Here is a 26,982-nt window from a genome sequence, read left to right as displayed (position 1 = left end):
GATGTCCTAGACTAAAGTGCAGTGGAAAAGCCATAAGGCAAATAGCATCACAAAAGCTCTCTTGAGAGATAAGCAACCTGCTGTATCTTACGAAGAGGAACAGGGTTGAATTCGAGGAACTTGTTCTGGCTGGAATGCTTACAACTCAGTGATTTTCTTTTTTCGTTTAAGGGAAACGCAGTTGAAGCGTTAAAAAAATATATGAGGGTCTATCTAGACTTTCAGGTGGACTTGATTTCCTGACTCGTGATGAGTTGCGTTCTTTCTGCCATTTGAGTACTGATGAAAAAAACCCTTCACTTCCTATTCTGGTTGTGTGTAGGTCTTTATTTTGAGACATATCTCTTGTGTCACTCTTGTGTCAATAACAGAGTCACCAGCTAATATACAGTCAGTGCCTCCTGTATGCTCCCTTCTATCCCAATAGCTCTAGAACCTAAGATTAATAGTTACGGCTTATACTGAATATGATTTTAGGTTCTGTGGAAAATATTTTGACTTTTACGATAAGTCGATGTAAGATGTTCTGTTCACAACCAATCATTTAGAAATGCGAATTGTGCACCCTGGAGTTGTAGAACCTGGTCACAGTAAGGAGAGAGTTATCTGGGCATGGGCACAAAAAAAAAAATCCATAGTAACCTGGAAACTTCTATTTAACCATTTAACCATTAGAATCTCCAGATGGATGCTTGATAGATCATGGGTGGTTAATAAATCCGAACGTATGTAGTTACCACTTCTGTTATTCACTGTTTACCAATTTAAGAAAAACCGACAGACTATGAACATAGCATCATACATAAAACATGGTCGTATGTGTTGGTACGTACTTACATTCAAAACACACAGACCTATTTTCCACTTGTGGGCCCATACCAGTGACGCGATCTTAGATCTGCAAGCTGCTGGGCCTGCAGGAGAAGCAGACACCTCACCGGACCATCAGGTAGCCTATTCGTCTTGGTTGCTAGATGTGAAGAAACGGGGCCGTCACCATGGCTCACAGGAAGAGAGCCCTTGCACTCCTTATGAGCCCCCCCGTGTCACCCTCCCCTGTAAGGGAGAATGACACTGATTGCAATGTATGGCGAATGTGTGAATTCCAACCGGACGTTTTACCCTGTTGTCGACTTTACGACCGTTTTCAGAATCGGAGTCAAACATTTATGTAAAAGGAGGGCAGGAAAAGTGAGAAATGGCATCTGCTGTTAAGGGCAGACACTGGGGACCAGCACTCTTTTCAGGGGACGCCTTGACTTAAAAGCAACAGCACCTTTCCCAGGTCTACCAGCCGCCTAGAGGGTGACAGGCATTCAGGTGGGTTTCCATTGCCTTGTGATGCGCAATGATCTTAAGGCCTCGCAAGCCTGTTCCGTCTTTACTCCAGTGCATTTTTATATTCGTTACTTCGTAGTGTGATCCTGAGTTGCTGGGGAGGCACAGAGAATGGGGGTCATTGCCCTTGTCCTGTAGGAGCAGGGAAGCCGTGACATAGAGAGGTTTAATCTTCTGCCCAGGAACATACAGTCAACCACAGAGTAGGTCCCATGTCTAGGGACGCAGTATCTTCTGTCCCTGCCATTGGGTTCTCGTCCCTTTACCTTTGCTCTCTGGGGGAGCCTCAACATTGCAGCCTGGCCCTGAGCAAAGGGTGATCACCAACCTGTCACCAGTACTTTGCATGAAAGGGAATATAGTAGACTCATAGGCAGGGAGAATAGTTCGTGATCCCCGGGGCCGGCTGTATGCACAATTACACAGTTGCTTCTGTTTTCCAACAGGAAGCATTTTTTTGGAAAACAAAATGCACCTTTGAACTGTGCTATCTAGACATGCATCAAATCCTGATTTCCAAAGCACTCACTCGGGCCAGGAGCCCATCACCGTGCTAGGCAGGGCAGGAAAAACATCAGAAATATAAGATGCTTTGCTTGGTAAGACAGGGGAGATTTGGGATCCGGGTTTATATAAACAAAAGAGTTACAAGCTTTGACGTCACAGGGCACTCATTTAGCTACAAAACAAGATATGAAGACAAATTAGGTGCTACAGGAAGCAGCCAGGTGGGGTGAAAGGGCAGGGCTGGCAGTCACACGGTCCCCAAAACTGAGAGCCTCATCTGTTGCTAATTGTGTGACCTTGGCCGTGTGACCAGGCTTTCTCCACATTCTTAGTTTCTACATCCGCAGTATCCACCCTTGAGGGCAGTTATTAAGGATTACAGATAATTGCCTTATGTAAGGACCTAACACAATAACCTCACATATAGAAATCCATCATTAATGATAGGGTATTTTTTTTTAAGTTTATTTATTTTGAGAGCAAGAGAACCAGAGGGGGAGGGGCAGAGAGAGAGGGAGACAGAGGATCCCAAGCAGGCTCTAAGCTGACAGCAGATGGGGCGCCTGGGTGGCTCAGTCGGTGAAGCGTCCGACTTCGGCTCAGGTCACAATCTCACGGTCCGTGAGTTCGAGCCCCGTGTCGGGCTCTGTGCTGACAGCTCAGAGCCTGGAGCCTTCTTCGGATTCTGTGTCTCCCCCTCTCTCTGAACCTCTCCCGTTCATGCTCTGTCTCTCTCTGTCTCAAAAATAAATAAACATTAAAAAAAAATTTTTTAAGCTGACAGCAGAGAGCCCGATGTGGGGCTCCCACTCACGAACCATGAAATCATACCCCAATGATAGGGTATTTTTAAAGTTTGCTTATCTTTGAGTGGAGGAACAGTGGCTTGTATTTTTAATAACTGGTGACCTTTACACACACACACAGTCTTGCGCACAACTTGCTATTATCTGGAGAAGTCCTTTAAGGATAGTCACTCAATAAAGCCAAGACAGACAGTATTTCCTGGTGATAACTTGCCCTGGACTCCCAATTTTAGGCAAGACACATAGAAAACAGAATGTTTCCAATTCGCTGCATGCAAACACCAAGTACCTAAACTTGTACAAGCCCGTATCCCTCTATAGGGTCTCTTCCTTCCAGGGCCGGATGTTGTGACTCCAGAGGTAAAAATGAACTTCATGGAAAATTCTAATGAGTGTTAAGAGTGTCGCATGTAAATGAGTGAAGGGAACAGCAGATGTGGACCTTTCTCCTGGGAGTTTGCCTTGGAGAGGGGACAATGTTTTTATGAACCTACTATGACCCTACACTATGAGAAAATGGTTTCATGTCAGAGATTACCTTTCCTTCTAGTTCCAAACCCCAAGAATAAGTCGGCTAAAGCTTTCTGTGGCCGGGCCCGAGCTGTCTCAGGGTGTGCATTTATTACGGATGCTCACCTTCCCATTGATTTATCTTCTCTACCGCTCAGCCCCACATATCCTGAGAAGGAGGGACATCTCTGTTCTCCTGGGTGTCTCAACACCTCAAATTCAACATGTCCAAAATGCAATTGGTCATCTTACAATCCTGCTCCCCCTCCAGTCCACCGGCTACCAAGACACCCGGAGCAGAATCCAGGCACCCTCCCTGCCACTTCCCTTCCCTGGGCTCAGGCCACTGTCATCTTTCACTTTCAAACAGTTGCCATTCTTATGCCCCCCAAGTCCGCGTTCTGTGTTACAGCAGTGTGATCTTTCTAAAACATAGGCTTGGTCAAGTCACTGGTTTACTTAAAACCCTTAAGTGGTTCCCTACTTCAAGATAAGTACTTAGATAAATGCCTCAATGTAATGACAAGGCTTTCATGGTTAGGACCCCACCGCCCTCCCCAGCCTCAGCTCTTCCCCTAATTGACCCTGAGCAAGTTAGACTCCAACCACACTGAACATATCTGTGGTCCCCCCAACTACCATGAGCTCCCTTGCCTCAGGGCCTTTGCACATGCTTTGGTCTGCCTGACACACACTGCCTCCTCCCTCTACCTCCTTAACTTCCAAGTCATATCCTTCGGTCTAAAAGTAACACACTTAGGAAGGCTTTTCAGAAACCCTGCCCCTTCCCCAAGTCTGAATAAGTACTCTTGGCTTTGGGCTCCCCCAGCCCTCTGCATTTTCCTCATAGCACCCCAGATCACACTGCATTGGATGCCCCTGTTTCCATCTTATTTCCATGATGTCAAATCTCCACACGATGATGAGCTCCCCGACGCAGGGAGCACATCTTGGCCTCTGGTTCACAAAACAAGTGTGATATTCACTAGATGAGCAAATAAATGAAATCTGAAAGCTCTTACAAACTTCCCTCAGTGAGAAAATTTGGGAGGAAGAGAAGAATTAAGATGTAAACAGAAACAGCCTCCTTTTTCACATGACGTTACCCCAAGCCCAATTATTGCTGATGGGAAGTGTGTTCACTCTTACATGTTGACAGAAACTAAGGAGACAAATGCTCTAAACTCTAAGAGTAGAACAAAGCGTGTGTGTAAACAACTGACCAGACTCATCTCGCATGTCTCTTCGCAGAGTAATGTAAATTTGACATTTTTATTGGTGAGGGGGGAAAAAAAAGAAACAAGAAAGCATTCTCTTCTACCACAATTATTTGAATATTTAAGTAAAAGGATTTTTTTTTTTTTTTTTTTTTTTTTTTTTGGCTCGGAAAGACTGAAATGGTGTGATATTTCTGGAGCAGTATTTTTAACACGGTATAAATTAAACCTCTTCGCACCCACATTATTCATTATTTGATGTGTTATTTCAGGTTGACGTATTGCCAGTCTATTATTTTGCAAACCATTACATTATCGCAGCTGCTAAGCTGCATAACTTAAGAATTCAGAATACAACAGAGTGTCTGTAGTCCAGCGTGTGGTGCTTACGTTCTGAATGTATTCATGCAGGGAAGTGCGAGACTTTACCAGAAACACATATAGCAGACGGCTTTTAGTGGATATTTATTACCATTGAAAGCAGACAGCCAAGAAACTGTTCAGACACATCAGTGTATTCACACATATTATTATCCAACCCCTCATCCTGCATAAAGGTTTTGTTCTTTCTATAAATATACGCCTCTTTGGAGAAGAACACGGCCTCTGGGGGACTCCAATGCCCTGGTTCACAGGTGGCGTTAAAGGCCATTTTCCCCATATTGGCTAGTCCCGTGCCATTTTAAGTGACCCCCAACTTGGTGAACCGATGTGTGTTTTATTTCTTACAGTAGCTTATGTCCAGTTAAACCCATGACTTCACGTCTTGGCCAGGATGAGCTCGCACCGTGGAAAGGCTGTCCTTCCTGGTACCAATCTGGAGGTTTTATTCCTTGGGCTAGTGTGGAAAACAGGACAGGAAACCTCGATACAAATGGTCGGGACCCCCTGGAGCTTCATCTTACACCAAATGGCATTATCCCAGCTGAACATGAAACCAAGCGATGGTATCTCTCTCTAGACCGCGTGCCTCCAAGTCCTGACTCTTTCTCAGGACTCTCTCTCCCCGATGTCGTGGGTCAAATGCCATGATGACTCATCCTAAAACGGCACTTTTCAACCTTGGTTTCACATGGGAAGCTTCCGAGGAGCTTTAAAAAGTCCCAATGCCCAGGCTGTCCCCCAGATCAGCGCTTATCAGAATCTCTAGAGAGGGGTCCCGGCATCGGTATTTAAGCCCCAGGAAATTCTAATGTACAGCCACATTGAAGTAAGATTATGGACAACATGGGTCGTCCGAGTAAGGTGGAGCTTAAGGAAGTTAGCTAGTTTCTATGCTTTCTGGTGTCTTCATGTGAAAAAAATAATAGAGTTGATTGTGTTGGACTTTTACTCAAAAGTGCTATTCTCAACGGGGAAAAAAAATCATTTAAACCCTTTGCGAGTTGGGTCCATCTTGCTGGGACATCTTGGGCAGCGCTCAGCACTTTGAGGCCGCTTTCTGGGTAATTAAACACAACCTTCTGAAGTCACAGTGGCTAGTTTCATGCAGGACTTCCAGACAATTTAGAGATCAGAAACACCCCATCCAGCTAGCCCTGCAGAACTACCCTCCCCCCCCAAAACGGAGCACAGACAAAGCCCCCTCCGAGTTTTCCAACCTGCTGTATTGCAGCTATGTCCACAAAATCAGTCATGTAGTCTCAGAACACTTTCTGTAGGTGTTTTGAAAACAGATCTCTTACAAATTGCACTAGCAAAGCGAATACTATCCACCTGTGTGACAGAAGAGCTTCTTGGAACACACAGTTACAAACAGTGAGCTTTTATTTGTATTGATTCATCAATGCACCTCTGAGAACACTGTTATCTTATGTGTATAAAACAATGTGGAAGACGTTATGGCCCTGGGTCTTTGTTTTCTTACCTGGGAGTGGAGAAGCCACATCAGTGGATTTTTCTTTCTTTCTTTCTTTCTTTTTTTTCTTTTCCTTTCTGGTGGCTCAGTAGCTAACTGCTTCAAAGGACTTGGTCAGTTTTTCTACTAAGCTCCAGAACCTAGAACAGTGCCTGGCGTGTATATTGGACAAATAAACATTACTTGAATGCCTGTGACATAAAAAGAATGTCTTCATGGTCAGACACTCAGACCTTGAATCAAATAGAATTGTCACCCAAAGGATAGGGTTGCAAAGTGCCTGCCTTTGTTATGCAGATGAACATTTGTGTCATTGTTAGCCCTAAAAAATGCCAAGGTCACATTTCCACATGGATAATGCTTCCAAAGGGTCCCTCTCTATTACCTCTATTGGAACATGAATCAGGAAAACCAATAAGTCTTAAAAGTATATTGATCGTTTCTGGAAAATTCGGTCTGAGGTCAATCAAATCAGTCTCAAAATCCAACCACCCCAAGGAATGGAATGCCTAGGATCTGACCCACTGTTTATTAATTCCACAGATTTTTATTTAGTACCTACTACGTGCCAGGCAGAGGTCTAGACCCAGGGGATATAGCAAAGTCTCGTAAGTGATGTGAAGTCTTCTAAGAGAAAATAGAGCAGTATAAAAAGTGAGGGGAGATGGGGGTGCTGCATTTTTATGTGCTGTGGCTCTCGGTAAAGATGTTTGAGAAGAGACATGCGGGAGAGCGGAGGGGAGCCATAGAGCCCTCTGGGGAAGGAATGTGCCTGGTGAGAGAAACCACCAGTAACACAAGACGTGCAATGCCAGGGCATCCTTGATGGGCTGGGAAACTGGTAAGGCTGGGGGTCAGGGGACAGCAGGAGCCGGAGCAGAGTGAGGGGAGAGGGTACCTGGAACAGAGCCGTGGTCAGGAAGTGTTAGGAGCCCCGGTGACAGAGGGCCGTGTGGGCCATGATAAGGACTTGGGGGTTTTACTCTGAGTGTAGCAGAAGAAGACCAGTGGTTTGGGGACCAAAGAATGACACTAGCTGGTATGTTTTGAAGGAATAGTAGGCTGATAGAGAACTGGGTGGCTCATTAGGGCAGTAGTGCAATAATCCTGACAAGAGATGGTGATGGTTTAGACCAGAAGATACTCTGCCGGTGATGAGCAATAAGAAATGAACGGATTCTGGATTTACCTGGAAGGTAGGGCTGTCAGGATTGGCTGATGGATCAGGGAGAGAGTGAGGAAGGAAGACAGGGGTCAAGACTGACCCCTGAGCAGCTGTAGCCTGGAGTTGACCCTAATGTTGGAGACATTGCCAAGGGGCTGAATGGGAGTGACAGCAGAGGTGAGGGAGACCCGAGAGCTCCCTTTGGATGAGGTGAACTTGAGATGATTCACATTCAAATGGAAGACATTAAGAATATAAGTTTCATGGGCAAGTGAGAGCTCCGGGCTACAGAGGAAAACCAGGCTCCCTGAGGCTGGCTTGTCCAGGCTCGTGAGTGCTGGTTGTGCACACGTCTCTTCCCACCTCTCCAGGCAGTGGTGACATGTGGCAGCTTGAGAGGAGTCCCTAAGTGGGAGAACTGCACCAGGAAAATCAGCAAACGCTACACATCTGGGCTTCTTTTTCTTCTAGAAAAACATCCACTGGTGGATGGTGTCTCAAGTCACAGAACCAGTAGCTGAAACCTGGGAAACGGGTTCCTACTCGACGTCCCCTCCCCCCGCTTAAACCACTATATCAGGAAAGGGGAGCTGTGCTTGTCCCTTACAGCTTGTCCCGCCAAAAAAAAAAAAAAAAAGAAGGTGAAAAATGTCAATACCTTTTGTTGGTCACCTGTGTCAAAAGCTTGCCCCTCTACCTCAAAGCTTTAGCTTCCCTGGGATCTAGCCGAAGAAAACTTCTTTTCTGTTGTTTTGCTTTGCCTCGGAAATTTTTTTTTTTTTTACAAGCCATGGATTGATGTAATCATGTGTCAGGGCCTCATAACACAGCCAAGTCCCAGAATATATTTAGAAAGTATAGTTTAGGGTCGAGCCAGCCACCAAATGGCCGGAATGAGCAAGTTCTCGTATGAACTCTGAATTTAGGGCCTCCAACCTGGTCTGTATAAAGCAGATGGATCTGAACTGAACTGGCAGAAATCATGTCTCTGACACCAGGGTTCTATTTCACTGAGTTTTCGCGGTGTCCTCGTAGAAGAAAATCGTACTCTTATCTCCCGGTTGGCTCGAAGGAAAGTAACAGCCACTAGCCATCTGCACATAGTCCTTCATGCAGATCCCATGAGTGTTCACCCAGTCCCCACATAGAGTCCCCTTCCCCATCCCTCCCATTCTCCCCTTCTAGGAGGCACATCCAATTTGAACGAGTGAAAGAACGGTTTTTACAGCAGACGTGTGGTGGGTCCCTCCCACTGTTCTCGGCTGACGGTGGTGAATAAGGCTGTTTTGTTTCTGGAGCGGAACTGGTGGGCCTGGGTGTGGATAAACTCAGTTGCCAGGGGCCCTGAGCATGCTTTCCCCGGACACATGCAGTAACACCCCTGCTTTCACAGGGCTGCATTGCGTGGCCAAGTCCCTCCATGTAGGCAGCAATGTGGGTACCAGGTCCTAGTACCCCTGTTGTTAAGATGTCAACCTAGTACTGAAGGAGAGCGAGCCCTTCATCCTGCTGGGCCCCAGCTCTGAGTTTTCAAATAGTGGAGCGTTCAGGGAGAGGAGTACAAAGGAAAAAAAAAAATCTCCTGGAAACACTCAGTGATTTGAACCCAGCAGCACAGAGCGATATACTCACACGATTGCCTTCAACAGCAGCTGTGCAATCTCTCCCAGGGACCAGTGCCCACAGGGCAGAAGCCAGGCTCCCCAGGCCATGTGCAATCCCATTCAACTTCACCTCCAGGGGACGATACCAATGTCCTGTGGCATTTGGTTCAATCACAGAGTCCATTCTCAGAGCATCTTAACTGCCCTTTACTTCTAAAACCGTCCTTTTAGATGTGTGTTCTGCGGTCCCCTCTGGACAGTACTGAACCAACATGCCGAACAGCAAATGGAAGTATCTTTGAGACCTTGTGGCTTCCTTTTTTTCCTTCAATGAAATGGCCTTAAGGTGGCATGAGAGAAACATGTGTAATGCACAGGCCAAGACTTTTCCTGTCCATTCTGAGACTCACCAATCAGAGAGTGGTTATTTTCAACAGCCAGTGTCTATTTCTGATGGTACCCTTGGGACGTAATCCTTCCGTTAATCCTGGAATGCCTCTTTCACATCCACTGTCCTCTAAAATAAGGCCCCATCCAGGCAACTGCAGATACCAGCCAGGCAGGCGAATAAATGTAGCACAACGAGGAAAGTTGTGCCCTAGCAAATGGGGCCAGTATTACGTAGCTCTGCTCGGGGAGACTGGGGTTGCTGGTCCTGTATCTTCTGACCTTTCCATAAAAATCTTTGTGCAGTTTTCTTCTAAGCAAGGGAGAGTGTGTGTGTGTGAGTGAGAGAGAGAGAGAGAGATAAAATATCTCAATTTTTAAAGAAAGTTTATTTATTTATTTTGAGACAGAGAGGGAGAACAGGGGAAGGGCAGAGAGAGAGAGAGAGAGAGAGAGAGAGAGAGAGAATCCCAAGCAGGCTCCACACTGTCAGTGTAGAACGGACACGGGGCTGAGTTTCATGAACGGAAAGATCATGACCTGAGCCGAGATCAAGAGTCAGAGGCTTAACCAACTGAGCCACCCACACGCCCCTGAAATATCTCAATTTTTATATGCTGGCAACGAAGCCAAGCTTAAAGAAAAACAATGCATGCCAAACGAAGCACATTTGTGGCCTACATTTGGCCCACAAGATGCCAGTTTTCGATTTCTCCAATAAGATGAGTGCCACCCCAACCTACATATCTATGCATTCTCTCTCCCCAGTCTTCAATTTCATAAAAAGGAGACATCTCAATACAAAAAAAAAAAAAATTAATCTTGGAATAGATCGTCAGGCCTTCCAGCTGGCATCATAGTCCTACTGCTAAATCGGAATTCCTTTAAAAAAGAAAAAAGAAAAAAGAAAAGAAACTCTTGACAGGTTAAATGCAAATTCTAAAAAGCATTTCAATAAACCGAATGCCTGTCTCCAGCTACAGGAAGTAGGAAGACAGCCTCCTCTTTGCTGAGAGCAATAATTTTAGTACCCGGCACGGGGAACAGAACTTGAAAACAACGGAAGCTATAGTTCAGTTATTGCCTGAGAGGCCAGCTGAGCATCAGCCACGTTCTTCTGCTTTTGGCAGATGTTCCCCCACGTTAAAGTGAACCAGGTCGAACAATTTCATCCAACGAAGCAATCACTCCACCACCGAGAGGCACAGTTTGCTGCTAACTCCTATTTACAGACCAGCGGTCTATGGTCCCGCTCAGAACCAGCCACATGAGAACCAAAGTGAGCTTCTTTTATGATCAAGGTGGTTGACTGGGAACAGCCCAACTCAAACCTTTTCGTTCTAAATCACCTCTTTCATGCTCGATGGAAGGGAATTCTGGGGTCTCGGCCAAGTCCTCGAGCAAGAGCCTGAACGGAGTCACAGCCCCTTTCCTGATGAAAGCATTGGCTCTTTCCATTGGAAGCCTTGATCTTCCCAGGTGGAAGAGGGCTCCAGCTGGGGGAGGATACAGGTCACACCTTGTCCCTGTCCCTTCTGAAGAGCGCCCTCCCTTGTCCTGTTTGCAGCAGAGATGTGTCTCTTTCATTTTAATCTCAGAATATCTGTATTTCTGCCTCTTCCCTGAAATGGCAAGGGAACTGACTGCCTTCTAGCACCAGGCCAAAGGCTTCCCAGGGACATCCGATGCGCAGGAGACAGAGATCAATGTACATGTTAGCTATTCATTACTTTAATTCCTTTATGCTATATCTTTAGGAAGTTAAGTAATCAAAGATCAATATACCCAGACCACATTTTCTCAACTGCCTGCAGAGAGTATTTTTTGAGAGACAGAGAATGTGTACGTGTGAGAGTGAGTTAGGGAGGGTCAGAGGGAGAGAGAGAGAATCCCAAGCAGGCTCCACATTCAGCACAGAGCCCGACACGGGGGCTCGATCCCACGACCCTGGGATCATGGCCTCAGCTGAAATCAAGAGTTGGACGTTCAACCGACTGAGCCACCAGGTATCCCCGCAGAGAATATTTTGAGTTCAGATTTAGTTCCTCTTTACTGAGGACTGATGTTTGCATCCTCTTTTTTAGATCAGCAGCAACCCATTCTGGGCCTGAACCCGGGCCAAGTGATGACGTGGGTCTCAGGCAGGAGGTGGAGTAGAGTGGCCAGGAGTTACAGAATATACAGTCAGAGCCAGATAATAGAGTTTGCTGGTGGCCGTGGTCTCTGAAACGAGCCCCACAGACAGGTTAATGGGGCACGTGTCTGAAAGTGTTTGAGCTGGGAAATGTTGGAATGAAGCCGTCAGATGGAGACCAGAGAAATTAGAGATGTAGATTGAAAGCAGAAGCTAGCTAAGCAGGAGCTGCAGGTAGCCCTTCTATAGCTGTGGTGTGCCTGGGCCCAGGGCGATGGGGCCAAGGGACCACCTCGATCAGAAAGCCAACAGCGTGCCTGGGCCCAGGGCGATGGGGCCAAGAGACCACCTTGATCAGAAAGCCAACAGCATGCCTGGGCCCAGGGCGACGGGGCCAAGGGACCACCTCGATCAGAAAGCCAACATCACGCCTGGGCACAGGGCAACGGGGCCAAGGAACCACCCTGATCAGAAAGCCAACAAAAGAAACATGGGGGATAATGCTTCTAAGCCTTTTTCAAAATGACAGTTAAAGATACTGTTCCTGGGGCACCTGGGTGGCTCAGTCAGTGGGGCGGCTGACTTTGGCTCAGGTCGTGATCTCACAGCTCATGAGTTCGAGCCCCACGTCGGGCTCGGAGCCTGGAGCCTGCTTCAGATCCTGTGTCTCCCTCTCTGCACCTCCCTCTCTCTCTCTCAAAAATAAGTAAACATTAAAAAAATTTTGTTTTAAATGAAGATACCGTTCCTTATGTTTTTCAGGATCCCCCATATAAATTCTACCCTATTCATTCCTCTTAGGAGATGACAAGTATTATGTGAATGATTCACTGTGCTTACCTTTTTCACTTTTGCTGCCAGGTAACCCAATGGGGTAGCTCATTCCAGATGCCTTCTCCCCTTGACCGCATCCTTTTAAGCAGTTCTTTGGGGTCTTTTTCCTATTCTATATTATTCTTCATTTCCTAGTTTACCCCTACGTTCCATGTCTTTATTTACATGCCTCTATTGTTCGCCCCCGCCAAGCAGCATAGAATCCTGGAAGTTTCCCTCCTGTTTGTGTTCCTTTCTCAAAGGGAAACCAACACAATGGAAACACAGTCCACTGAGAGTGAAAAAATAGAACAAAGTCTGCTACTCCCCTTCCCTTGGCAGAACTAATGATCCCGACAGGTGTATGAGAAATGCTTTAAAGGTAAGCTGAGACATGGGAACATCGTGCTCTGAACAAGGCAGCTCTTTTTCCCAGAAGGGAGCGAATTCACTCGGAACGTTCAGCCCTGACAAAACAGAGCTGATCCATTTCACCCCATTGTGTGTTGTGTGTACACGGTGACTTCACGCACCCCCTTGGTGGCAGTTGAAGGGGTGTTCTTGGGGAGAACAGAGAATACGCTATAGATGGCTATCCCCCGTGGAGGGTCAGAAGGTGCGAGTTCCCACTGGGAATCTCCGTGTCTGATGCCCACCCTTCCCTACGAGCCACGACTGCGCCTGACAATGACTTTTCTCTGGAGTGCTAACTCCCTGTGCGAAGGGCCAAAAAAGAGGCAGTTTCTGCTTTGCCGTTCCCACCAGGATGTTGGAAGCCTCTGTGTTTGTCCTTTTCACCCTACACCTCTTTTTTCTTTCTCTTTCTAAATTTTGCTGTCAGTGCACTCCACTGTAAACTATCAGATGCACAAATAACAATAGCTTCCTGGGAAAGATTCATTGCTACAGGCGATGGGTCCGTGCCAGGAAGAATAGTAAAGCCAAGAACGCTGCTTTAGGGAAACCACAGCATTCGGATAGCAGTTTCGGGATAATTGTTCGATTCCATTAGGGATTCAGAGTCCTAATCTACCGCAGAACCTGGCTCCAGGATCTCCTCCGGGGGAATGTTGAGCCCCATGCATTTCCACGTACCTTGGCTTTCTTGTTTTGTTTCACGTTTAAGGACAGTCAATTACCAGAACCTAGTCTCGGATCTTGCAGTTCATGGGAAGAAAGATGGTAATAAAAGCTGAGAGACAACCAGGTTTCACTGGTGGGTCAGGTTCACTCTGAGAGGAAGAAAGAACACATGCCCAAATGCTGGGATCCTGAGAATCTCTGCCCTTGAGATAGAAGATGTCCCTGCTCTGGGGGTTGTCCGCTTTGCCAGGCTGCCGGATCTCCCGTTGCTCAGCTAAGTGTCGAGGAAGAAAGGTCTCGCTCCCTGATTGCTCAGATTTAAGGCCAAGTGTCCTTCCTTCCATTCTGCAGTGAATTAAGCGGGTCAGCCGGGGTCAAGGAGCAAATATCAAGTGACACATTCTCCTCCCTCCTTCCCCAGCACATCCCCAGACACGGCCCTCTGGGAACCAGAGGAAGGAAATGCACTGACCGGATAGACGCGCCGGCCAGGCCCCTGGGGAAGGAGGGGAGAGCGCCTCCTTCTATGGGTTTCCAGGCACTACGTACATGATCCTCACCCTCACCCACCTCTCCACCTCGATCTCAGGTCTCCAAGAAAATGACTAGGAGCAAAGTCAGACAGAAAGTTGCTGAGACCCAGGAGACTTTGACCTCATAGACAACGATGTAAAGGGTATTTCTGCAATGAGCAGGTGTTCATGTGAACCCCCATTTCACAGAAGAGGAGAACAGAACAGAGAGATGAAAACATTGGCCCAGGGTCACACAGCCAGCAGTGGCAGATCCGGGATTCGAATCTAGAAATCTCTGATGAGGAAATCCGAATGGGGGGCCTAAACTAGATGGAGACTCTTAGGGACCAAGCCGCTGAGAAAAGTGCCCTTGAGGGAGGAACCAGGATTACCAGATTTCGGCAAATGAAAATACAGGATGCTCTGTTCAGTCTGAATTTCAACCCATTGTTCTTTAAGTATGTCTCATGTTGTTTGCCTGAAATTCAAATGTAACTGGGTGTCCTGTATTTTCATGTGGCAGTCCTAACTATAGAAGACACTTCCATTTTTCTGTCCTTTTCTTTCTTGTCTCCCTCTCATATTAGGTTTGTTCATCCCCCTGCTTTCCTTGATTTCTCCTCCTGGGTCCTTCTGTGGAATTTTTGGAGCTCAACTTCTGCACATAATCTTGCTTTAAAATCAGTTGTTGGGGCGCCTGGGTGGCTCAGTCGGTTGAGCGTCCAACTTTGGCTCAGGTCATGATCTCGGGGTTCATGAGTTCGAGCCCCGCATCGGGCTCTGTGCTTGACAGCTCGGAGCCTGGAGCCTACTTCGGATTCTGCGTCTCCCTCTCTCTCTCTCTCTCTGCCCCTCCCCTGCTCACACTCTATCAATCTCTCTCTCTAAAAAGTAAATAAACATTTAAAAACATTTTAAATCAGTTGTCTATGATCCTCTGATATGGCTTAAGCACCCATAATATGCCAGGGCTCACATGTCCAGAAGACTCCAAGTGGGGGTCTGTGCTCTCTAAGCCAGTAGGGGTTAGGGTAACCACCCTGGGAGTCTTTGCCGCCCCCAGAGAGGCAGAAGCAGCCTCCGCCCAGAGGTGGGGTGGGGGGAGGTGCCACCAGGGCACAGGGGGAGACTTAGATCCCTCACCCCTGCCTCACCAGAGCAATGTTAACCTATTTCCGACGTTTCTACCCACTGTGCTCGGTTCTAGGCTCTTGTGTTCTAAGGCAGGGCTTCTCACACTTCAGCGTATGAGGGATTACCTGGGAATCTTGCCACACGCAGAGTCCCATCCTGCAGGTCTGGGGCAGGGCCTGAGAATCTGCATTTCTAACACGCTCCATGCAGGACACTTTGAGTAACAAGATCCTCAAGTGTCTTAATCGATGCGCACGGACATAGATTATTCTCCTTTCTCTTCTTTAGTTCAGGTGTCATCTATCACCTATCTGTCTCCTTAACTGTTCCCATGCCTATCTATTACCTTTGCCGTGACCATTTGGTACAAACACATGGGCAAGACTAGCGAGTGTCCAGCCTGCTCAACAGGAAATGAAATTCTCCCGGTGCAGGAGGTTGTAAGAGACAAAGGAAGGAACATAGCGAGTTGAGATGTCCCTTGCCAAAAAGCATTCCTTCCTTGTACATGGTGGACACTTAAAACACAATCCCCTCTGAAATAGTCTCTCCTTCCTTAACATCCTCCCAAGGTCAAAGAGTCCGCGATGAGAATCTCACATTTGCCAAATTTGGAAGCCCTACAGACCTGAGACGGTCTTAGGTCTTAAAAAATCTGTAACCCTCGCATGACCAAAAGGGAACGTTTCTGGGTTGTGCGTGATCCCAAAAAAGCCCTCTGCACAGATGGAAGCCAGATCATGGCCTTTAGGTCGGAAAGAGAGTAATTCACTCCCCTCTCTGTTTTGTACAAGTAGTAAATAAAAGTAAGTAGGCCTGAGACACCAGCCTTTATCTATTGTCTGATTGGATATTTTTCATTTTCTATCATATCTCAATGTTTGCTTTCTATTAAATTTAGAGCTCCTTAAAAAAAAAAAATCAAGTGTTTCTTTTTCAGCCACAGATGATATCGAGTGTTCCTGCCTTGGAGTGATTTAATTATTTTCCCTCTTCCTTTACAGCTGTAGCCTCGTTAATTGTAGGTGGGAAGCAAACTCTGAAATCGTTTGACTTTCTGCTTTGCTTAGAAATCTTGCTCGATTAAATTGTAGGATATCCTCCTTCACAGGAAGTCGGGTTCCGAGATCAGCAACATTTGTGTTGTTTGTGCTTTGAGATAGAGAAGATCAGGCATGTCGCCTGCGGTTTCCTCGCGGGCAGGGGAGGGTGGAGAGAGAGGGCAGATGGACAAGAAATAGACAAGAAAATGACCCGAATATGACTCACTCATTTCTAAAACAAGAGTCGAAATGCTCTTTGTTGACTGCAGATCGTAACCTCTGAACGTTCTGGCCTCCCAGCCACAAGGACAAAGGAGCGAGTGATTCAGGGTCTCAGTATGGCTGCTTCATCCCTGCCTTTGGGGAACCCAAGTACTGAAAAGATCACATCGCTAAGAAATCCTTTTAATTTAGAAACAAACACGCGTTCCTAATACCCCGGCTTTTCGAGTCAGTACGCGGTCCTCGGGATGGGAGGAAAAATTCTTTTACCAAAACATTTCTTTTAACTATTTCATTATTCTTTCAGGGAAGGATGGGAGAGGAGTAGTTGGGTGGACGGTCCTTAAGTGTTGATTTTCCATCGTGTGTGGGGAAAAGGTCATTTATGAGCCCCTGCCAGGGACCGGCTGCTCCACGGGAATGTTCCTTCCCGCAAGGGTTGGAGGCGAGTACAGGGCTTTTGAAGAGGCTGTGGGAGAATGCAGACATAAACAGTCGACACAGTGACTTGCACACCTACCCTCCGTTTCGCTCAAGCACCGTAAATGTGAGAATTGAGGGCCGTTGCGGGCCTAGATGAGTGGCTCTCAAAGTGTGGCCGCAGCCTTACCAGTGACTGTTAGAAATGCAGGCGCCCAGGGGAACCTGGGGGGCTTCGTTGGTTAAGCGTCCGACTTCGGTTCAGGGCATGACCTCCTGGTTCAGGGGTTCAAGCCCCCCGTGGGGCCCTGGGCTGACAGCTCAGAGCCTGAAGCCTGCTTTCCATTCTGTGTCTCCCTCTCTCTGCCCCTCCCCTGCTCATGCTCTGTCTCTCAAAAATAAACAAACATTTAAAAAGTTAAAAAAAGAAAAGAAGGAAAGAAACAAAGAAACAAACAGAGATGCCCAGGCCTTAACCCCATCTACTGAAGTCAAAAACTGGGGTGAGGCCCTGAGATCTGTGTTTTAACAAACCCTCCGGGTCATTCTGATGCGGGCTAACATGTGAGAGCCAGTAACTGCATGACAAAGGCACTCGTGTCTGCAGGACAGAGACCTCAGAGCCGCGCTGGGAGTTAGAACCCCTGGCATGCTTTTTTAAAAATAGCAATACCAAGTCCCTCCCCCAGACCGCTAAAAATGGAATCCTTAAGGGTGGGGCCCCAGTAAAAACATTGCCTAAAAGCTTCCCTGGTGACTCTTAATGAGCATCCAGGGTTGACCACCATTGTTAGCTAGTGGGAAAGGAGGGACCGGGTAGGAGAGGGCGCTAACTCAGCTGAAATGCTGATTCCCCGGGAAGGGGTGCCTGCAGTCTATAGGATCTCCAAAGTCGCCATGCCAGGCAACGGAGATGTCCAAAGCCCCCGGTGGCTTTGTTGTCATCCATGGGCACCATGGGGCTGGGGAGGGGCTTCACTGAGAGCTGGTGGGCAGCATCCCGTCACATGCCTCCTCTCAAACCCCCCACCCCAGCTACAGGTGTGAAAACTGCCACCCTTCGCTCCTCAAGCGGCACTGATGGTGACTGGCGGAGTGCCAGGAGCCGACCTGCCCCGGGGGCAGAGTCTACTGGCTCTGAAGCCTGGCTCCCGAGGGCTTAGGGGGTGCCAGGGACCCACACGTACCCGGGTCGGGGTTATTTCTTCCTAACCCCCGGGGCCAAACCCGTGGGTTCATGCCCTTGACCCTGACTTGCGTCTGCTTTCCCACAAACGCTGGAAGCTGCTAGCGCTGGGGTCCTAACGCCCTGCCTTGCCCGTCCTAACCCTGCTCCCGGTTGGGGGCCCTTCTTCAACTCAGGAAGGGTCCCGATGGCTCACTGTCTGGTAGCTTTCCACGCCCTAACGCCTGACCCTACCTCACACCCACTAACCTAGGTTCAGGGTAATTTATATGTGGCCACAGCCTCAAGCAGCCTGTAGCCACTCACCCCCAAACACCCGAGACCAGTGTGGTTTGCTCAGCACGTACCAGCCATTCCTGATCTCCTTCCCTGCCCCCAGCCGTCAGCAGAGGAACCTGCCTGCCTGTCCACGTAAGGCCCCATGGGCCACGACAGGAAGAGTGGCCAGAGCTGTGTGTCCAGGAGGGGAGAACTGTGAGGGCCATGCAAGGTGCCTTAGCACCAAATGACACGGGCTAGACTTCAGAGCTGGGTCCTAGGTCCAGCCCAGGAATGAGGATACAAGCCCAGCGGATGCTGTAAATGTCAGGGCTAGGCGAGGCTCCCGCGTGCAGAGAAGCATAGGTTTACCGCGGGGCCACCTAACGAGCAGGATTCACCGGGACAAACAAACCCTAGATGTCAGCAGCTGGGCGTCTGTCTGTGGGCAAACTCCTGGCCTGCCTCAGGAAAGTTCCTGCCTAGGAACTGGACAGGGCAGAAGCAGTAAGTGGAAAAGATTAAATAGGGGGGCGGCACCTGGGTGGCCTGGTCGGTTAAGCATCCGACTCTTGATTTCCACCCAGGTCATGGTCTTGCGGTCGTGAGATCGAGCCCCACGTCGGGCTCTGCGCTGAGTGTGGAGCCTGCTTGGGATTCTCTCTCTCCCTCTGCCCGTCTCCCCTACTCGCACTCGCTCTCTCGCTCTCTCTCAAATTAAAAAAAAGAGAGAAAAAGAAAAAGGAAAAAGGGTAACAGCATGGAATGGAATGACAGTTCCTCAAAAAATGAAACATAGAATCACCACATGACCCAGCCATTCCACTTCTGGGTAAACACCCAAAAGAAACGAAAGCAGAAACTCAGTCACGGGTTTGCACACCCGTGTTCACAGAAGCACTATTTCAGAACAACCAAAAGGTGGAAACAACCATCATGTCCATTGACGGATGAACGGATAAACAAAACGTGGCGTGTCCATACAGTGAAATATTATTCAGCCTTAAAAAGGAGGCAAATTCTGGGGCACGTGGGTGGCTCAGTGGGTTCAGCATCCAACTCTTAATCTCTGCTCAGGTCTTGATCCCACAGTTTGTGAGTTGGAGCCCCACAGGGTGGGGTGGGGTGGTTGGTGCTGACAGTATAGAGCCTGCTTGGGATACTCTCTCTCCTTCTCTCTCTGCCCCTCCCCTGCTCACTGTCTCTCTCTTTCTCTCTCTCTCTCTCTCAAAATAAATAAACTTTAAAAAAAAGAAAAAGGAAGCAAGTTCTGACACTTGCTACAACAGGAGTGAACCTTGAAGACACTAGGCTAAGCGAAATCAGCCCAACATGAAAAGACAAATACTGTGTCTCCGCTCATACGAGGCACCCAGAGCAAATTCAGGGACAGCAAATAGAATGGTGGGTGCCAGGAGCTGGGGGTGGGAAGAAGGGAGAGTCGGCATTTAAAGGGTTCAGGGGGTTAGTTTTGCAAAATGGAAGGAGCCCCGTTTGACCATAATAATACGATACCATAATAAAACGACCAATAAATGTCTGAGATGTGGAGGCTGGGCGGTGTGCAACCCCACAGGTAAATGCTTCCATGCATCACACCGGAAGTGAGGAGGGGGTTATCAGCCGGGGCCTGCGCTCTGAACACATGTTCAGTTTCACAAAACCTCTGCCCCGCCGGCTGCTCTGGTCTTCGCGTTTTGAGCTCCGTGCTGAGTTCTGGTGGAGGACGCGGAGTGCTCCCCAGAGAGAGTGCCTAAGGCCCCTTAATTGTGGTCAGACTCACCAAGGAGAGCTCAGCCCTGCCTGTTACCGGTGCTTAATTAACGAGAAGCCCGGTCCCAGCTGCCGTACAATGAGGCTGTTGTCTTGGGTTTATTAAGAGACACTAACAGAAGGCGCTGAGCTCTCGCACGTCCCCTCCCAGCTGAATCTTAAATGATCACCTCTGTTTTATGCATGGGGGGGGGGGAATAACCAATACCCGGATCCAATTCCCTTCTTCTCTAGTGGAAATTTACCCCAAATTCTAAGGCACCAAGAGTTTTTCTTTTTGAAAAGGAGGAAAAAAAAAAAATTCATCGCGTTATAGTGTTCATGACAAACCAATGAAGTCTACGCTAGTTTTCCTTACAGATTTTCAGATGCTTTCATGGCCTGCGTGGGTGTAGTTACATTTCTTCTCTTGAATCGTTAAAAGGCGTTACGTTTCTTTTCGCCGGCGGCTTCCCTGGTTCACCAATTGGAGGCTTGCTGAGGGAGGAAAAGGAACTCTTACGCAAAATTCAGGGTCACCCCGAGCTCTGGGTTCAGTAAATATTGCCCTTAGACGGTCCAAGATTGGCAGGACATCAAAGAGATCCAAACAGAGCATTTTAAATGGTTGATACAAGTACCTGGCAGCCTCTCCCTCCTTCCTCACCTGTACACCTGCACTTTGGGTCCGGCCTGCTTTGCTCTCCTTCAGTGTTCCATCCAGCCACGAGCCACGCCCCCCACACACCCGCCGGCTTGCCTTGCTGCATATCTTTTGGTTTGCTCTCTCTCCGTGTAGTTTCTGGCCTCCTGGTCCACTCCAACTCTGGATTCATTATTCACAGACATTTTGATTAAATCCTGGATGACTCTATCTGTGACCACTGTCCTGATTTCCTAGCCATGATTAGACTAGACCTCAAACATCCCCAGTGTAGCTCTTCGTTTTTCCCAAGCTCTGTTGCTAATTCCTAACCCACCTCTACTCTCCTCGGTCAGCCACGGAGGCAGAAAAGATCGTGCTACCTATAGTCAGGCTGCTTTAAATGGTTCCAGAAAGTAGCCCTCCATGTGAACACTTTTATCTCTAAGAGATCTTAACGAGAAAAGTAGACTATTAAATTCTTCCATGGTAGTGGAGGCAACTTACCACGTCGATAAGTTTATTATCCTAAAACATACCTAACTTTGAATATATATCAAAGGATTTGCCTTTTGGCTCCCTTGGAATGTGTAATACCAAAGTCGAATGGATGGATTAATCCAGTCCCCACTGACCAACTCAAGTAAAGAACTCATGGTTGCTTTTTGCTTTGTTTTACGCATTTTGGGATTTTCTGTCATTGTTATGGATGCTTTTCCGTGAGAGAACTTTTCTTAACTGTAGCAAATGGGATGGACTGGTATAAAAGGGATTTTCTGCCACCGTCGTGTTAGAATATGGTCTCTAGAATCAGGCGTAGCTCTAGGCTTGTTGAAGTCCTGACCTCCGGACTCAGTGATACTGATGACACAGAGCACTGGGGTTGGGACAATGTGGTGGTCAGCAGACAGTCTCCCAGCTGGGTTCTTGGCATTGCCAGACATCTTTTGCATCTCTGCTTTCTTGTCCCCACTCCCCTCCCCGCCCCCCACCGGAGAAAAGCATTCTAAGGAAGTGAGAGAAAAATGTAGCTTTCAAAATGGCTTCCCAAAGTCGTTAGCTCACCAAAATTGCCTCTGACCCACAAGAGCTGCATTGACCCCACCTACATTAGGAAGACCATTTCATTCCCATTCATCAAGCCTCCCGCATTGTCTTTGTCATAGTGTGTCATGTCTTCATTACTGAGTAAGAAAGGGGACGGAGGCGTGCCCCGATATGCCTGCTCCTTGAGAAGCCACGACAAGCATAACAGAACTTCCTGTCAGGGAAATTCATCTACTGGGTAGACTTTAGGAAGGCATGTCACCCAAGAGCAGCAGGAAAAGCCACAAGCCCACGCTTTTCTCTAAAATACACGTTTTCATTCATTCCATAGTCATTACATTTGTATTAAGTTCAAGTGCTAAGGACTTTCTAAAAAGATTGCCAAATGAGAAGGAATTTTAGAGAGGAAATGGACTTTACTGGAAATGAACAACACATTTTCTTAAAAAGCTCCTAATATAAGTAACGCAGTATTATAAACAATGCAATAGCCACAATTGTGTCAAGGGCTAGGATGAATGTAAGCCCTAGGTAAAAACTAAGTGTTCTTACCCTGGTTTACCTCTTAATCAGTTTTACTTGCCTTCCTTTGTGTCTAGTTAACTTCCTCCCTGCTCGCTCATCCTCCAACCTCTTCACACCTCTAGACACAAGTTTTCTAGTGTCTTCCCTGTTCCCACGTGGAGGGATAGTGTTGATGATCTGTCAACAACCGTCCTATGAGAATTAACATGTCTTCTTCTGTGAGAGGACACAGAAGTGGTTCTCAAGCAGGCACACCCTCCTTTTGGTGGGACCAGGATCCCCAACCTTATAACTTCACCCCCGACCGGCCCCAAACCTGTGTTCTTCCGAGTGGTTCTTGACTCCTAAGCAAAGCAAAGCGTCTGTTGTCTCGTTTGGTTTTGTTTTGTTCCCGGAAAGCCATGACCTCATAAACACATGCTTGCAAAATATATGCTCAAAAATCATCCTTGGCCACTAAGTTCATGGAAACCAAATAATAAGAGATCAAGAAAAGAGGAGCTGAGAGCATTTCATTTCTCATTCAGGGCCTGGACTGATGGAATTCAGACGGCCCTGATTGTATTTCTGTTGGGGGCCTGGCATGTATATGAGAACTTGCTTTCGTGACCACAGTAATTGATGGGATGACATCACTTTTCGGGCCTCGGGACCACTTGTAGAATGGTTGGTGGAGCGTGAAGGGGAGTATTCTAAACATAGCTCTTGGCATACTGCTCTGGAAGTGCCTGAGCCAGAGGGCAGCTCCTGTCTCTCGTCTACTTTCCCAGGGACGCAAAATATTTTTATACACACGGCCAAGAGTTTTTTAAAAAAAATTATTCTCCCAAATGAACGGGGTGAGCTCCCTCGCTTTTATATAAATGGGCCTCTTGGGTTCTCAGGTTGAGGAATGATGCAGCGATGACTCTTTGTCAGAGCTGGGACATCTTCCAGACCCAAATATGGGATCAAATATGTTAGCGAGCGGCCCTGAAACGCCCCTCGATTTCAAAACACTGTTTGGGTTTGGGTTTAGCACATCACCCACTCGCTTAACCATACAAGTGCTATTTCTAAATATCCTTTTCCCAAAGAGCTGGCGCTGGGATGAGAGAGAGACAAATGGGAACATCCAATAGGGCTTGGACTTTTGCCCTGATGGTGGGCGTGAGAGGGTCAGGATCGGAAGGAAGGCAAGGTGGAGGGAGCGGTCTCAGGAGGAGGAGGGAATTCTGGGCTTTCTGGTGTCTTCCGCCCCCGTTTCCCCAGAGTCCCTCTGCGGGCTTGGTCAGGGGGGCTGGCAGCCAGCCCCTGAGAGACACCCTTCCCACGTGCTCCTGCCCTACCTGCCCTCAAAGTCATGTCACAGAATGTGATTAGGAAAGCAAGAGCATGACCACCTCATACCCACTAGGTTGGATCTAGTCACAAAGACAGGCAGCAAGATGGCTGGTGAGGATGTGGAAAAACTAGAGCCTTCCAGCACCGCTGGAGGGAATGCAAGACGGTGGGGCCACTGTTGAAAACAGCTTGGCGGTTCCTCGGAAGGTTACGCACAGAGTTGCCATATGATCCCGCAATTCCACGCCTAGGGTGTCTGCCCGAGAGAACCGAAAAACATACATCTCCACGGACACATGTGCGTGAGTGTCCACGGTGCTCTGTGTGCCCAATAGCACACAAGTGGGAACGACCGAAATGCCCCCCCACCGCCGTGGGTGAATGGACGAATAATATGTGTGTGAGCTGTCTGTACAATGGAACTGTATTCACCAAGAGAGAGAAGGGAACTGTGGAACGTGCTTCAGCGTGAATGAACCTTGAATGCATTATGCTAAGTGAAAGAAGCCGGTCGTAGAGATCGCGCTTCTAGAACATTTTCGGGAAGAGGCTGGGGATGGGAGGGAGGAGTGAGGAGTGGTAGTGCTAGCTCACGGGTACTGGCTTTCGTTTTGGGGTGATGAGAAAGTTCTAAAATTCGAGGGTGGCAATGGTTGCACGGCCCTGGGAATACACTAAAAAAAACCATTGAGTTGTACAGCTTACATGGGTGGCGAGTGTGGACATACATTACATCTTAACAAAGTGTCGTGTTTTTTAAGAATACCAACAAAGAAGTAGGGGCCGCCTTCGTTTACAGAATAAAGCTCTGCCCCAGACCAGTTTTTCGGTTCACACATGGGGATTTAATAACAAAAGCATTCGGTGGAAGGAAAGAACAAAATGTGCAACAAATTTAAGCCTAAGTTTGAGTGCCGTGTTGGAAGCCAGGAGGCGAACGGAGAATTAAAATGCCAGCTAGTAGCGGAGAACTGAAATGGCCCACACGTGGCACAGAGATGTTAATTGCAAAACCCAAAAGAAAATCGGCTTTCTGTGCAACCTGGAAGTATGGTGGATGAGTGTGTCTAAACATCCCCCAGCTTCCCCCTCACTGTTGCAGACTCGTTTATTTTCCAACACCTCCTGGGGCACCTGGGTGGCTCTGTCGGTCAAGCGTCTGACTCACGGTTCTGGCTCAGGTCGTGATCTCGCTGCTTCCTGGGTCCAAGCCCCACGGCAGGCTCCACGCTCTCTCTCTCTCCCTCCCTCTCTGCCCCTCCCCCAATCACGCCGTCTCTGTCTCTTTCAAAATAAATAAAGAAACTTAAGAATAAATTAAATTACAAAAAACCTTATTTTCTAGCACCTTCTCAGGTTCACTTTGGAGTCCGTTGTCCATTGATCCTTGCTCTTCCAAGAGAACGGATCTGCTCAGAGTAAGGCCTTAATTCTGGTTGAAATGTCTTGGTATTGGAGCTCCACTGGACCGGGCTTTGATGTGGGAGAAACTACCCTTGACCTTCAAATTCTGTCAGTAAGATACAACAAAACGCTTCCAAGATAATCTTTTTAAAAAGCGGTGTCTGGGGGCGCCTGGGTGGCTCAGTCGGTTGAGCGTCCGACTTCGGCTCAGGTCACGATCTTGCGGTCCATGAGTTCGAGCCCCGCGTCAGGCTCTGGGCTGATGGCCCAGAGCCTGGAGCCTTCTTCCGATTCTGTGTCTCCCTCTCTCTCTGCCCCTCCCCCGTTCATGCTCTGTCTCTCTCTGTCTCAAAAATAAAATTGAAAAATGTTAAAAAAAAATTAAAAAAAAAAAAAAAAGCGGTGTCTGTGCCTCCCAGCAGCTGACTTTGACCTGACACAGAGCGTTGGACTTCTCCGGTCAATCCGACGGCTGACATTTTCTAAAATAGGTGGCAGCAAATAATCACTGAATAATTAAGACGGGTTCCATTGGAATTCATTTCTGAATACATTTCTTGGGCTGCTATAGATATGTTTCTTCGTGTGCACGCAAGTTCCTGTATCTCTAATGTGTTTGTGGATTTTGTTCCTAATTGTGCCGCGTATTACTTTCAACTTAGAGTTTTTGCGAGTTCTTCTCAAGGCGGTAATTGTGTCCGAAAATATCTCTAGAGTCAGGCAAAGGCATTTATGGCTTTGCAAAGAATTCCTCTGTCTTTGCGAATACAGCGAACGAGAGTCTGAAAGCAGGGACGGAAACTCCTGGACGCAGGGATGGTGATGAACGGCTGAACCAGGTGGGAGCAGCTGGGAGGGATGGGGGAGACATCGAGGTCAGTGCCCTGCGGTGGCCCCGTGTGTGGTGCAAGGGCCCCACCTGCCTCTCCTGCCTTCGCCCTGGACGGGAACTCCCGGCTTCACCACGCCCGCCTCCTTCCCACGGTCAGCACCTGATTTAGAGCTTCCAGCCTCGGTCCCTTCCCAAATATGGAACCACAGGACCAAGGCTTTGGCTTTCGCTTGTGATGTCCCCCAAGGGCGTACAAGAGGCCAACACTCAGCAGCTAACCCAATCCTGCCAACTGACTCAATCCTCAGACTCTTTCCACCCCAAACATTAGCAAAAAGTCTCCTGAAAGGAGGGGTGATTCTGTAGTCGCTCTTAATGACATCTTCCTGGGATCTCAGATGCTGTTCCTCACCCCGTAGACACACACCCACGACGACACTGACCGATCATTCTTTAAAGTTCTGTGAGTAACTGTCTAAGTGGTAAACTGCCCAGGAAACCCCGACTTTCTATTATTTTCAAAGAAAGAATAAAGAACGTGGTTAAAAAGAGGTGGAGTCAGCAGGACAAACGCAGTTTCCTCTTTTGACTGGTGAGCCCTGAGGTCAGGTCCCTGGCCGGTCATGATATTCACGTGGTCTGGGCAGGTGACTGCCACCCTCTGCACTATAATTTTCTGCTACAGATGCACACGCAGACACACAAACAGAAGGACACACAGATATACATACACACGTGGACACACAGACATGCACACAGAGGCAGACACATTTGTATCTAATTGCTCTGAGCATTCGTTCGAGATCCTTTTAAAAGCACGGGGCTCCGCGGTCAATGGCGACGGTGCTATTTGCCCGCACAGCCTCTCAGAGGCCGTTGGGGAAGCTGCCTGGCAAAGTCTGAATTATCGACCTCAAATCTAGGGCAGAAGCAGATACAGCTGAAGACACCAGGCCAGCGACAGGGGTCAGCGTCCCCCACCAGCACATCTGCTGAAATTACCAGGCTCCACAGAGGACATCTCCGTCCTCTGAGTGAGAAAGATTTCAGGCCAGTTTAAGTCTCGCCGTTCTCAGGCATTAATATGTTTTTATCCAGGCATGTTTTTAAAAGCTCATTATGGCACCTTTGTACTTCAAAGATTCCCAGACCATAAGCTAAATATATATTTAACTTGAAAAAAATGTTTAAAGTCGCATTGTTTAATCACAGAGCAAAACAGTGCCTTTAAAACTGTCCCTATCTATTCCATAATT

General features: G+C 47.9%; 1 protein-coding gene across 5 annotated transcripts in view; it reads left to right on the top strand.

Moving 5' to 3' along the window:
- The window catches only part of FRMD4A (FERM domain containing 4A), a 614,651-nt gene that overhangs the window by 304,947 nt on the left and 282,722 nt on the right, over positions 1-26,982 (top strand). The window lies entirely within an intron of this gene.

This window comes from Panthera tigris, chromosome B4, assembly GCF_018350195.1.
Source record: "Panthera tigris isolate Pti1 chromosome B4, P.tigris_Pti1_mat1.1, whole genome shotgun sequence".
Taxonomy (NCBI): Eukaryota; Metazoa; Chordata; class Mammalia; order Carnivora; family Felidae; genus Panthera; species Panthera tigris.
The sequence above is the reverse complement of the archived record's forward strand: the minus strand, read 5'-3'. Positions and strand labels throughout refer to the sequence as shown.